Here is a 12,821-nt window from a genome sequence, read left to right on the forward strand (position 1 = left end):
GACCCAAACTGACCAACGAAGTATTCCATACCACAGCACGTCATGCCCAGGATGTAACTGAGAGCTACCCGAAAGGGCTCGAGGAGTGCGGGGATGGACGAGGTATCGGTCGGGGCTTGGTCAGACTGGGGGGGGGCAAGTTAGCGGTTGGCTGGTGGTGAGGTGTTGTATTCTCTTCCCTTGTTATTTCCTTTATCATTGTTATTATTGGTGGTAGCAGTAGTGATTTCTGTTATACCTTAGTTACTAAACTGTTCTTATCTCAACCCGTGGGAGTTGCATTCTTTTTGGTTCTCCTTTCTGTCCCTCTGGGAGTAGGGGGAGGGCAAGAAGGGGGGGAGTGAGTAAATGAGCTGTCTGGCTGGGTTTAAACCACGACACTTGGTAAGTGACATTAGTTATTGGAAGCAGTGGTAGCATTAGTTCTTGCACAAACATACACTTAATGGAAGCTCAAATCACTAGCCTGATTTTTTTTTTTTTTTTTTCTTGCAGTGTAAATTGTATTTTCTTTTATAATGCCAAACAGTGTTTAGGTAGACAAAATATACAGTATAAGTTCTCTGCAGTTCAAGAGTAATGCATTAATTTAAGCAAAGCCCACAGCTGCAAAGACATACCTTACAATGAAGTGACACAGACACTTCACAGTGACGTTCGAAACTGACTCTTGCCAAATAGTGCGTACAGGCAAGAGTCAGAAAAGTTCAGCTTCTGCAGCAAAATAGATAACCTAATTTTCAAATGCAGGAAATGTGAGGGAGCTGATAAGTTTTAAAACTTTGAGGAGAAACTAGCATAATCTGAAATGAGAAAGAAGAAGGGAGGGAGAGAGCAAAGCCAGCAGCACACTAAACAACAACCTGCAACTGCGTAAAAGATGACTGATAAGTGTTAAAACAAGACTGGCCAAAAATAACCTCTCAAGACTCGGAAGTCCTGCTTAAAAGGACGTACCTTAAGTACTGCATTTACCTTAATAAAGCCATACCCACATTCTTTTTACTATGCCAATGTTATTAAACGTTAAATATTTTAATTTGCCACGGTTTATTAATAGCGGCAATAAAACACTATATAGACTGCCGTTGCTTGGGTGTCGACAGTCCCAACTGCCTAACTTCAAGGAAGATACAAATGTCTTTTAAAATCTACTGGTTTTTGTGCAGAGAAAAAGGCACTACAAGATTTTAAGGGATGTGGATGTGGGCAAACAGGAGAGCAGACGACAGACCTAAGGTCATGTCCAGTCCATTATGTTCTGTTTAGTAATGGCTTACAGCCAGTTACCAGCCTTGAAAATTGCTTTCCATCAGAATTTATATGATTTCAAGACTTGGATTAGCACAGTTTAAATACAAGAGGTAAACAAACGTATATTGGGAGCCTTAAAAATTGCTTCAGTTCTGAAAAGTTAAGCAAAATAAAAATCTATCAGCCTTGAAGATTCAGCATAGCCTGGGGAAGATGAGGGCTATATTCTTTTCTGCATTGTTAAATAAATTAACTAAATCCCAGCAGGGGCAGTGCTTTAAAACACTAGTCAATTCCACAAAGGGACCTAGTTTGTTTATACACTTTGTCCATTTGTGTGTTATGCAAAATGCATAAGCATCCCTTGGGTTTACACTAGAGCATCTATTGTCTGTCATCTTTCCAAGGACAGCCCATCTTCATATTCCATGGGAAAGTTATTTTCTCTCTCTTGCTCTCTTCCTGGCCTGCACTGAGCCTTTCTTGGCTGCACAGGACCCCAGCTTCAACCAGATGACCTATGCCCATGTATATTTTGTTTAAGACTACTTCTGTCTCTCCCTGCCAGCAGCCAGCTAATCTGCCACTGCCAAAAGGATCAGGAGATGGAAGAAGCAGAGGAGACTGTTCCCTGTTGCTCCTGTTCTCCTTGGGGCGCAGCAGCCATTTGTAGTTGCCCAGCTGATAGGCAAAGCTACCTGTGCAGGCTGAAATGGCAGTGGCCCAAGCCTCTGTTGTGTCTGCACTCTGCACCCTCAGCAGCTGGCAAGTGCTGCTCTATGCTGCTGGTCTCAGCGACTGCTCAGGGGAAGCAAAAAAGTGGCTGTAGTACCGCAGTGCCCACACAGCATGTCAATACACTGCAAATCAAGTTGCACAAATGTGGATAGCCCAGGAATCTTCAGCAGCAAAGCAGCAGCTGCAGGCTTTTACAGTGGGGAAGGGGGATTTTCACAGGGATGAGTTCTTGAATTTGGGCAACCTCTGGTGTGGTTAAGCTTCAGGCAGATGTGCTCTGTTTGGATCTGGCTCTGCCAAGGCCATAGAAGGTTAACATCGCTGTTAATAGTGTTACTGCTGTCTGATGATGGTACTGATGATGCAAAGGGAAAATGTCAGGATGTTGCAAGTGACTTTCACAGGAATGGAGCAATGGATGATGAGGAATGTTGCATTCTAAATTCAGACTGCTTCCTTCACAAGGCTCACTGCATACCTTGCCTTCTTGTGTGTAGGTATTCTCTAGTCCATAAAGGTGCTGTAGAACATCCAGATTTTATATAAAGAATTCATTTTAGAAGGGTTTTCAGTTTCTTGTGCTTTGGAGAATCGGAGCTTTAGTATGCAGGCTAAACAAGACCTGATGTGGTAGACAGGCAAATTATTTTATGCTTGCATGTTGTGTTCTTCATTATTCCTTACCCCAAAGTACACCAGAGCATCAGAGATTGGGCAAGCATTAGATAGACATCAAGAGCAGCCAAGTCCGACCATGGCCACAGATTGGCGGTATGAATCCTATCTATTGATTCAGCATGAAAATCATAGCACTGACATTCAAACACAGAGCTCCATTTGAAGGACTAATGTTTCAAATTTGAAGGACTGATGCTTGTCTTATGAAAGAGAAGCAAAAATGACCCTATTTGATAAAAAACTCATTAAGCAGGTTATAGAAAACTCTGAAGAATAAAAAATCTGAAGAATATGATGGTGCTATCTATAAAAAATACTTTCCTGAGCACAGCCTCACTTAGCAGAAAAGAAGCTGTTCACTTAAGATTTTTCTATAGCTCAGACAGTTGTTGTTTGCATTACCCATGCTCTGTATTTAAATGAGAGAAGACAAGCCAAAACAAAATCAGCAGGAACTAGAAGCACAGCAGTTATCCTGTAATAATTACAGTCTATAAACAAGTATGTTGCATCCCAGCAGGTACCCACCGTTAGATCACTTCTGTTGTTGAGTAAAACTTGGTGCTGTCAGCTTTGGAGAGGCGCTTCCCTCTTTCCAAAGTGCTCAGCTGAGTGTAAAGAAACTGCATGCTTCCAGGATGGGCCAGAAGAGCTGTCACATCACCTGAGTGCTGTCATTTTAGCCCATCAGTCATCCACAAATCCATGTCCTTTACTAAGATTTTGTTGGTTAGGTTATGATCATGAAGACTACACATGTCCAGATGACTCAAGCTATCAGTTCCCAGTGCCAGCTGGTGTGGGCTTCCGTTCAAGGGAATATTGTGCAGGTACTGACCCCTCCCATAAGCCCTGTTCTGCAGGTATTTGCACATGCCTAGGGCATGCATTTGTCAAGGATTTATTAGCCAGGAGGCTGGCTGACTGATGCGTTACATGGGAACTGCTTTCTTGTCTCCAAGGCTTACATTGGCAGTATCCTATTCCAGTAGTAGTTTTATACATAACAGCTGGCCCCGTCTTATTTATCCTTCAGCCCCTGGATATCTTAAGATTTCGCTTTCACAGTTTCTGTGTGTTTCAGTGAGCAGCTTGTCATTTCTGAAGCCTGCTGCAGGATGATCACTATTACAAAATAGCTCTGGGACACAAACTACCCTCTCATTTCCAATGCCTCATGTTTCTCTGATTCCCTTTATTATCCTCCATGACTTGAGGGATGAGCAGACCACGCTCTTTGATCTTGCAGAGTAACCAAGCCATATATGAAGACCCAGATACTGTAGCAGAGAAAAATCTCTTTAATCTCATGGACAAAATACACTCATAATAAATATCTATTTCCCTTCCCCCTTTTTTCTTCTCTGTTACTGCTTTGAGAGATTCTGACTGCAAGGGTCACTGGAGGTCTGGAGGAAGGCAGGTATATTGATGGATAGCTGTTAATTCTTTATTTGTTATCCCTTTGGCATCTGTTTTTTGGCATGTCTGGCTGATTGATGGGCTTACTGTCACACCTCACCAAGAACAATGTCTCAGAGAATTAAAAAAGATGGCAAAAATGGGTATTTATTAAATCAGTTCATAGTCTGGAACCTCTGTAATTACTTATGCAGAAATACACCATGGATAGCCTGGTCTGTCTGGGCAGAAGGGAGAACAGGGAAATCGGTGTTTGTTTTCTTACTTAACTGTGCCACTATCCCCCTGAGAGTGAAATTCAATTTGAAATCTGATGACAATTTTGAGTCCCACACAAATGAAGTAAGGCTTCCATGCACTTGCTGTCTGCAGAGGGGCATTTCATCTTCCCTAGCCCTGGAAAGGTAATTAAAGTCTAAATGCTTAAAACTGTCATAGCTTTGGGAGGCAATTAGAACATCCGGTCAATACAGTGGAACTGAAACCCTGGTTTAAGCAGCTGAACAACTTGTATTTTCATGGCAGGGACCACGTGCTGCTGCAGAGAGACAACTAATGCAGTAGCTGGACTGAGTCTTAAATCTGCCTCCTTCCCAGGGTGGCAAGGGGGCATGCCCTGCTGCTCTGGGGCAGCCCTCCCTCAGCCTTTTGGGATAAACCCAGGATGGTATTCCCATCAGGAGCATGGATAGCACTGATTACTGTAATTAAACACCAGAGTTCCATGGCACGGTCACGCTCTTCCTGTCACCGGGAGAGATTTCTGGTGCTACAAATGGCCTCTGGAGAAAATGCACATGCGGGTTTTATAGCAGAGGTGAGAACCCAGGGCTTCTCCCTGCTTTAGGCCATTGCAGACAGTTTTCTTCACAGCCTCCCAAGGAGTCACTTGGAGGGCACCCTGTGCAAAACCAGCTCCCAGTCTGGAGGTTTGGATGTTCAATGGGGAAGAAGAAGTCTTTGTCCCTGTTTTAGCCTGCCAGCAGTAGAGCACAAGACACCTTGTCTCCTGTGGCTGACACCACTGCTTCCCTTGCGGCTGGGTCCTACAAAAAAACAGCTCCAAACTTTCACCTCTGTTTTAAGCACAATGCTGCTGTCTTTTGCAACAAACTTCATCCTGTCAGTGTAAGTGACATAGGCTCTTGGAAGCTGCCCCAGGGACTGCTGGGTGAAGGAATAACTGGGCCAGGCAGGTGTGCATTGGGTGCTGAACTCCTCCTCCTCACCCGGGTGAGCCATCCAAGTGCCTGAGGAGCATCAGAATAAAAAGGTGAGAGTGAGGAGCTCGCAGGACTAGGTGCCAGGTGAACCAGAGTTTCCCAAGATCAGATTTTATGATTTGCATGTCAAAATACCCCAAGTCTCACAAGAAGCACAGAGGCTTTTTTGCATCCATCCATAAATAATGTATTATTTAATACAGATTCTTAAGTCCTTCAGTCTTGCGAATCAGCTAGTTAATAACTTTTCATATTAGATATACTGAAGACTTTAATAACCTGATGTCATTTTGAACACAGTGATTAAATATTCAGTTTACAAGACAAATGGAGACTCATTAGAGTCAATCAGACAGGAATTATATGAACTTAAATTGCAGGTATTTATCACAGTTTCTCAAAAGAATATTTTACTATGTATTTTGAAAGAAGGAGCTGCTTCTTTGCTATTATGTGGAAGTACTGCCTTCTTTGTAAGGAACTTCTAATGAGATCTTTCTCCAGTCCTGATGTTTTATGGTGATCTGACTGCAGTATGGCATCATAGGTCACTGGAAAATGAAATAGCGAGTGTGAAAAATATATGTTATGCTGGCAATTTCTTATCAGTCTATTTTAAAGGTTTTGCTTGTGTGATGGCTAGAATGAGAAAGCTTTGCTTTAGATAATGCAGTAGGAACTGATTCAGCAGCCAGTGACTTCCAGTACATTGGCCAGAAAAACAAAGGGAAAAAAAATCAAGAAAATATAATATTTGATATGCTTAGTTTGTCATGTTTGCTTAGCTTGGAAAACACTGGGAGTTTTCCAGTAATTTATAGCTCAGTGACATAAGTGATATGAAGAACACTTACTCCAATGCACACATTCAATTTTTTATGATCATAATTTTTCATGATTCCAATTCCACCTGTCTCTGTAAATTTTGTATTATATTTATCTTTTTTACAAGATTGCCTAAGATGTAACAAGGCTGCCAAAAGCCAATTACCAATATTGGGGCAATACTAATACATTGTAGCAGATGAATTGGGATAAAATTCTTTCCATTTAGCCAAGGATTTCAGAGTGAAATATTAAGTAGCATCATGACTAGATTTAGAGAAAGAAAACTAGGCTGAGGTTGCTTTTCAGAAACGTGCTTAACACTTTTTCTCCCTCGAAATTCTTCACAGAGCAGGGGCCTGGTGCTATTGGCTCCAGCTGTAGCACTTGGGGCTCTTACTGCTTTAAGATAAATTTTTATTGTCAGGTGAACAAATCACAGACTCTGCTAATCAATAACCCTTGCATCACAGATGACTTACAGTAATGCTGCTGTTTTAAATCCCTTCTTTCAGTAACAGCATGTGTCTCTTGTAGGTTATTTAGCGTTATTCACATTTAGACTGAGAGCTTGTGTTTTGTGGAGATAGAATTTACATGAGCATTCCCTGAAATGTCAACTTCAGTTTCATTAAGAGACATTGGTATTTCAAGACAACTAGAATTTGTATTCAAGTAAGAGAGCAGAAAGGTTTGCAGAGAAAAGCATTTTAATTAAGCAGTTTTGCCTTAGAAAAGTAGTTACATTTCTAAAGGAAGAAGAGAGCAATTTATTCCATGCAGGCAATTAGGTACAAAGACTCTAAGATAGTGAGCATGCCGTGGTGCTGCCTGCCTGCACCAGACAGTTTATTCCTAAATTTATTCCAGACTTTATGTATTTGTTGGAATTAACTACCATGTGACCTGCTTTCAGAAGCATTTCAGGGTAGTTTGTAAAATAGAGAAAGTACAGTCAGTGTCATTTATATGGGACAATAACCAGTTCCAAATTCTCCTAGTTCTGACTTTTTGGGAAACATTTTAGTTTTGAGAAATCTTTTCCAGTTTGTTGGTGAAAAGTGGGATTTGGCCAGAAGAGGAGACCATCAAACCAGCTGACATGCCAACCATGTCCAGACTGGACCAACAGGGAATTTGTTCCGGGACTCATACAGAACATTTTTGGGTCTTGGTTGCTCACACTGTGATCATTGGCAACATTTTCACTTCTGTCCTGGAAGAACGACTTCCCAAGCCAACTATTTTCTGCAAGTCTGAATTTTATTTCCCAGTGAGCCTTTCCTGGACTTCAGCAACTGCCAGAAAGCTTTCCTAATGCAGCCAAGATATTTGCAGTTCCAACAGTATCACAGTGCAGAGCTGTGCTTTATTCTGTATATGGATCAAAACATCAGCATTTCAGATGTCTCAGTTCTGAAACTGTGGGACTCCTTGTACTTCTAATCTGAAGTTCTGCCCCATTTACATTATTCTTCTCATTCTGGGTTGTTTAGAAGAGGGGAAGCAACTGAAAGACCAAGTGACTTGCTGCAGGTTACACAGAGAAGTAAAACCAGGCATGACCAGAACCACACTTAGTGCTGCATGTATTGAGTAAAATTAGATTTGGAGCATTAGTCACTGTGTTTTGTTGCATGGTATCGTAAGGGATTTGGCAGAAAGTTGTTTATGTGACAGGGAGAGGGGTTATAAATAATAATGTTTTGTTCCTACAGGTGCAGTTTTACAAATAAAATTACTGTAGGAGAAATCGAGTCTAAAAATAAAGTGCTATGTATCTGAGTTCAAAATGCACTAATTTATAACATTAAGTCAGCACACGTTTTGAAGCACTTCTCAGAAGACTTCCATTTCCCCCAAACAATGTGTATTGCCCATGTGGAGATGAATTTTCTCTGTCCTTGAAAATCTTGTACACAGGAGCTGTTGGAAAGCTGTGCTGTCAGTCATCCCAAACAGTGTGTTCCCGTAAAGTACCCACCAACTGGTCCTTTAGAAAACTTTCCCGATCTTCATGAAGGGTGCTACCCAGTGGGAGACACTGCTGCAAATTTCTGTTCTGCTTGATTTGAGGTATTTAGGGTTGAAAAGCTTTCCTTCTTAGCATGCAGAATAAACTCTTGTATCAGGCTCTTCCAAAATTGGAGACCGTACCTAGAGGCTGCAAAGCCTGATGTACATGTGGGCCATTTTCCCTAGAGCTCTGCAAGATGTTCAAGGCTTTCTTTGAAATAAATTCTGCACCTTGAAAGCTGCTATGAGACAGGAGAGAGCTTTGCAACTGGGAGGGATGGGTCAGAAAGCGTTCATCTTCCTTGTGGATATTTTAGTTCTGATTCTACACCTTTGAGTGCCAGAGATTTGAAAACAGGTAGCAGAGTCACAGGCATTAATCAATTCAATTAGATCAACAGAAAAAGAAGTAAAAGAACTGAAGAACTTTTTAATAGCTATTTGCTTATTTTAGGATGTAAGAATGAGTGCGATGAATAGGCTGGGCCAAACCTAAAGTAGTTACTTGACTCCACCAGTGATCTGTGGTGGAGTTTGTACATTTTGAGCAGGAACAGATTTCTCTGGCTGGAACCAAGCAGAACAGGAGCCAAAGGAAGAAAATTGTCTCTGCTATATCTGTTAGGAGGGTGATGTCTGAGAGGTCTAGTAATTAGGTACACATCTAGGTCAGGGCAGCTGTTTGCCTGGGTTTTTTTTTTCTGCTACGTGACATCTAACTACTTGTTCATGTTACATTGCAGGATAATACAGTCACAGCAATTTAAATTGCTTTCTGTAAGAAACTTCTAGTCAACTGTGTCACAGTAATGCCTCAAGGAAATTGCAGCAAAACTTGGAATAATGTCTTGCAAATGATACAGGGTGTCATAAACAACATTTGTCTGGTTTTAGTGATAGCGAGGTATCATAATTATACAGGTAAGCCTTTGCCTATCCAGTGATAACAGACAGGTGATTAAGACACTCTCTGAAAATAATACAATGTCTCATATGCCTTCTTCTCATATGCTACTCAACAAGAATAATATTTTTTTTCTTTCAGCAGGCTATTGTGAGGCTTTGTTATTGCTTATAATGAGGTTGGTGATATTAGAGTGAAAATCATACCAGTAATTACTCAAGTCAGAATATCCTGACGTGAGAAAATAACATTTTCCAAACCCCAATTAAGTGAGCAGAATGAAGATTCAGAGGTACATAAAGGAATTTTTATTGGTGACCTATAGCAATGATAGGTGTATAATTAGTTCTAGAACATATAAGCTAGTGGTTACTTTCTCCATTTAAGATGTGGAAGCATGCTTAGGAATCCTTTTAGTAGAAGCAGTAAAGGGAAGTATTTAAACCATTATGTTTTAAATGTGAGGTATGAACCTAGCAGTTTGGAAAACAGCACATTCTAAGATAAAACTACTTTTTATGAGCAATTCAAAAGCTGAAATTATATTCTGAAATTATATTCTCTATTAAAGTAGCTACAGTAAATATAACTTTTCCCACATTAGACAATACAGAGGTCAGCCATCATTATGATGTTAAAATCAGAGGATAAATTAGAGATACTTAATAACCAATAACCAGGACATGGTGCCTAAGAAGATGTATCTGAATATTAAGCATTGCAGAATTGTTGTGGAAACCATTGTAAAATAATATTTACTTATAATTAACTGTAGGTCAATTGTCAAAGTAGCAATCATAAGGGAGGCAATGAGAGGAGAAGAGACAGAAAGATAGGAATACCCAGCACAAAGTAGGTTCCAGACTTATAGTGGCTGTGGGTAATATTGAACTCTTTTTAATTCTCATTCTTTGCCTAATTTCCATCCATGTATATCCCAAATAACCATCCCCAGTCAAAATAAGAACAAACAAACAAGCAAACAAAACAAACCCATTAAGTGGAACACTTTTTAAGGAGCTCTGGGGAAATGAGACAAAATCAGTTTCTGAAAAACTAGTTCCTTTGCAAAAGGAAGAGGGTTGGATTTCACTCTCCATGTGTCTATGCAACTACAGCAGAACAAAATGCGTCCAGTAATTTTGTAATTGGGTTTATGCCATCTGAAAAATAATTCTGGTCCCTTTGACATTGTCTTCTCTATGTTTATGGGCTAGAAATTATGTATGTAGCAGATACTAGTTGTCAGCATGAAGTATTTGTCAATGTAATGCCACATTTGGTTTTATAGAACTGCGTGACCAGTTCTGTTCAGCTCCAAAGCTAAAGTTACTTGTTCACTACATAAACTGGTTTGCTAGAGAGCTTTGTCTTCTTTTTCTCCACTCTTAAATATGAGAAATGAAGCTAGTTTCAGGTAGACCAGGTTGTACAGGTGATCCCTGAGGACACCTGTATTCTTCATGGTGGCATCATATGCAGGAGGTTACCCAGAAGGGCTAGTGACTATCTTGGCAAAAGTGTAAGTCTCGAAGAGTCTCAGCAAGGACACAGGGCTTCCTGCTTTTACAATGATTGTCACAGAGTATCAGGTGCAATGGAAAGGAAGCAGAACATGAGTTTTTCATTGCATTAGTAGCGCTTCTTTTCCAAGCCAAAATTCAATTATCAAAACAAGGTCTTTAAGACACTATGAATCTGTACCTAAATAGATTTCTAGAAGTAATGATTCATACATCAGAACAGTCCCTCCGGGACACACACAGGTCTCTTTTCCTGTTTTAAAACCCTCTAGAATGTTGACAGAGTTTTTAACAAATGTGTTTTTTTCTGTAATGACACAAAATATTTATACTAATATATTGCAACATTTTCAGGAATCTGTGCAAAATAGAGACTTGTTTCCATAGGGAAAACCAAAAAAATCTACATGGTTTTCTGCCTGCAGTGATGTTAGGGTCTGTGTGAAGTCAAACAATTCATTAAAACTGCATTTTCCTTGCTTATTTCTGGCTGACAATGAGAATGCTAACTCATCTGGTAAAGGAACTTCTGACCCTCAGTTTCAAGTTCTGTTGGTAAAGTCCTCATGCAAGTAATTAAATTTGAAATCTTTTGAGGATCTCTAAGCATTATTTTCCTTTGTTGTTTCTTAATGCTACTAGGAAGGGCCTAGGAAAAGTTGTGTGTGTGCGTGTAAAACCGGCCCATATCCTTAGAACATTAACACTGGCTTGGACGAAGATGACTTACATAGCAATTTAATTGATTGGCGTTGAACAGTGGATTCAAGAGTCCTTCTTTACTTGACAGAAATTCCTGCTTGCCTTCTGTGCAGTTAACCTCGTTTTGCAGCCTTCTAGTTGCAATATGCTCTGATCCTATGAACTTACTTAATCTTAAAGCTCTTTTTCAAAGCCAAGATAGGTAGGTTCTAATCCTATTTTTACCATAAAATAATATTCCGTGATAGTGCTGCCTGAAAACTACTTAGGAAAGTTAAACAAAGGCTTAAATTGGGACAACTTTGGTAGGAAGTCCAAGGATATGTGAGACAGAGCAATACCCCTGATGCAGAAAGGTGAAAAAAATACTTCAATTAATGCTGAGTGGAAGCATGAGATTCCAATGACTTTGAAAAGTAAAAATACCCTCATGAGGTATTTTTAAATATATGGAGGGACATGAAGAAATGTCATAGAAAAGTAACACAAATACCAAGAAATACCCTGTGAGGTGACACTTTGTTTGAGATGAGGGGCTAACACCAGCTTGGGATGTAGGGATCCTTCATTTAGCTCCTTTTTTGTCCAAGAGGATCCATATTTCTCACCACTCATGAGTCCCTCAGCTGGCAGAACAGCCTGGTTTGGATTGCATCAACTCTTTGCTGTTTCCCTTTGCACAAGATCAAGAGTCTTTGCTGACAGGACTGAGTCTCAGGCCTTCTATCCATCTGCTAAATATCTGAGACACCAAATACAAATTGCCTCTTCTCTACTTGGTGAATTTTCAGATGTTTTAAGAAAGGATAGGCAACTGTTTCAGCAAGACTGAGGTGTTTCTCCACCCAGAAATAAAATTAAGGACATTCACCAGGGTGTGGAGGGTAGGAAGTACGGGTTAAAGTGTCCCCAGGGCAAAGAGGTGGCAGCAGATCTGCAGTGCTGGAAAGGAAAGGCAAATCCTACAACACACTTCTTTTTGTTTACTTCCTAGAAGACATTTTCATATCAAAGAATGAGGTATGGGATAAAAAAGTGCTGAGAGTAAGCACTGTAGGTACAGTAACAGGTATGTGTCAACTAATCTGGAGGCTCATTATTTCATAAATATTTTGTTACAGGTAAACATCATTTTTCTGTCTTTCTCTGGGTTGTTTGTTTTTTTTTTGATAAATCTTACAAGGGATGTCACTCTGCAATGCAAATAGTTTAGAATCCAGTTCCCCTTCACTGAACTTGATAATTGCCTTCAGAAAAGTTGAAAATGCTTTATAATTGGAAGGATGGAAAGAGATTCAATGCATCTTACTGAAAAACATCACAGCAATAGGTTCCATGGACCTTGGCTTGTGCACTTGTTACAGGAGGTATCAGACAGCCCATGCCTGGCTGCCACCCGGGAAGCATGAAGGTTCAGGTGGTATCCTTTAAGATGCCAGTTTAATGTGTGCAGCCTATAAGGCAGAAGGTAGGAGCTCACTGCAGTCAAAAGCTGTGTGCAAAAGGGATCTGTTCAGCCTACTGCTGGAAAAGGCC

The sequence above is a fragment of the Pezoporus flaviventris genome, unplaced genomic scaffold, assembly GCF_033815535.1.
Source record: "Pezoporus flaviventris isolate CSIRO_AGI_PZ_B2104156 unplaced genomic scaffold, CSIRO_AGI_Pfla_v1 ptg000066l, whole genome shotgun sequence".
In the NCBI taxonomy this organism is placed as follows: Eukaryota; Metazoa; Chordata; class Aves; order Psittaciformes; family Psittacidae; genus Pezoporus; species Pezoporus flaviventris.